This window comes from Oncorhynchus gorbuscha, unplaced genomic scaffold (assembly GCF_021184085.1).
Source record: "Oncorhynchus gorbuscha isolate QuinsamMale2020 ecotype Even-year unplaced genomic scaffold, OgorEven_v1.0 Un_scaffold_21475, whole genome shotgun sequence".
Taxonomy (NCBI): domain Eukaryota; kingdom Metazoa; phylum Chordata; class Actinopteri; order Salmoniformes; family Salmonidae; genus Oncorhynchus; species Oncorhynchus gorbuscha.
The window spans coordinates 1-1,406 of NW_025762653.1; the positions used below are offsets into that span (position 1 = coordinate 1).

Genomic DNA, 1,406 nt, shown 5'->3' on the forward strand with positions numbered 1-1,406 from the left:
AGACCTCAGAAAAAAATGTAGACCTCCCACAAGTCTGGTTCCTCCTTGGGAGCAATTTCCAAAACGCCTGAAGGTACCTCGCTCATCTGTAGAAACAATAGTACGCAAGTATAAACACCATGGTATGACGCAGGCGTCATACCGCTCAGGAAGGAGACGCGTTCTCTCTCCTAGAGATGAACGTACTTTGGGTCGAAAAGTGCAAATCCATCCCTGAACAACAGCAAAGGACCTTGTGAAGATGCTGGAGGAAACAGGTACAAAATGGTCTATATCCACAGGCAAACGAGTCCTATATCGACATACCCCGAGAGGCCGCTCAGCAAGGAAGAAGCTACTGCTCCAAAACCGCCATAAAAAAGCCATACTACAGTTTGGGGACAAAGATCCTAGTTTTTGCAATAACCTAGTTTTTGCGCCGAATCCTAACCACTAGACCACCAGGGAAGGGTACTACAGTGCAAATCGGTTCCCAGTGTGAGCTGGTACATATGTGCGATAACCTTCTATATTCATTGTGACAGGTTGCACAAGTAAACATGTAGCAAAAGAGTAGTTCCCTGACCGGGATCGAACCCGGGCCGCGGCGGTGAGAGCGCCCCAATCTAACCACTAGACCACCAGGGAAGGGTACTACAGTGCAAATCGGTTCCAAGTGTGAGCTGGTACATATGTGCGATAACCTTCTATATTCATTGTGACAGGTTGTACAAGTAAACATGTAGCAATAGAGTAGTTCCCTGACCGGGAATCGAACCCAGGCGCGCGGTGAGAGCGCCGAACTTAACCACTAGACCACTAGGGAAGGGTACGACAGTGCAAATCGGTTCCAAGTGTGAGCTGGTACACATGTGCGATAACCTTCTATATTCATTGTGACAGGTTGTTCAAGTAAACATGTAGCAAAGAGTAGTTCCCTGACCAGGAATCAAACCCGGGACGCGGCGGTGAGAGCGCCGAATCCTAACCACTAGACCACCAGGGAAGGGTACTACAGTGCAAATCGGAGTCAAACTGGGAGTTGAACCACCAGGGAAGGGTACTACAGTGGAAATCGGGAGTCGAACCCGGGCCACGGCGGTGAGAGCTCCGAATCCTAACCACTAGAGCACCAGGGAAGGATAATACAGTGCAAATTGGTTCTCAGTGTGAGCTGGTACATATGTGCGATCAACCTTCTATATTCATTGTGACAGGTTGTACAAGTAAAGATGTAGCAAAAGAGTAGTTCCCTGACCGGGAATCGAACCCGGGCCGCGGCGGTGAGAGCGCCGAATCCTAACCACTAGACCACCAGGGAAGGGTATTACAGTGCAATTCGTTTCCCATTTTGAAATGGTACATATAGTTGAAGTCGTAAGTTTCCATCCACTTAGGCTGGAGTCATTAAAACCGGTTTGTCAACC

General features: G+C 48.7%; 1 non-coding gene across 1 annotated transcript; it reads right to left on the reverse strand.

Moving 5' to 3' along the window:
- Positions 1-1,228: 1,228 nt before the first annotated feature.
- trnae-cuc lies at positions 1,229-1,300 on the reverse strand. The gene has a single exon. It is a non-coding gene; the product is annotated as a tRNA-Glu (tRNA).
- Positions 1,301-1,406: the final 106 nt, after the last annotated feature.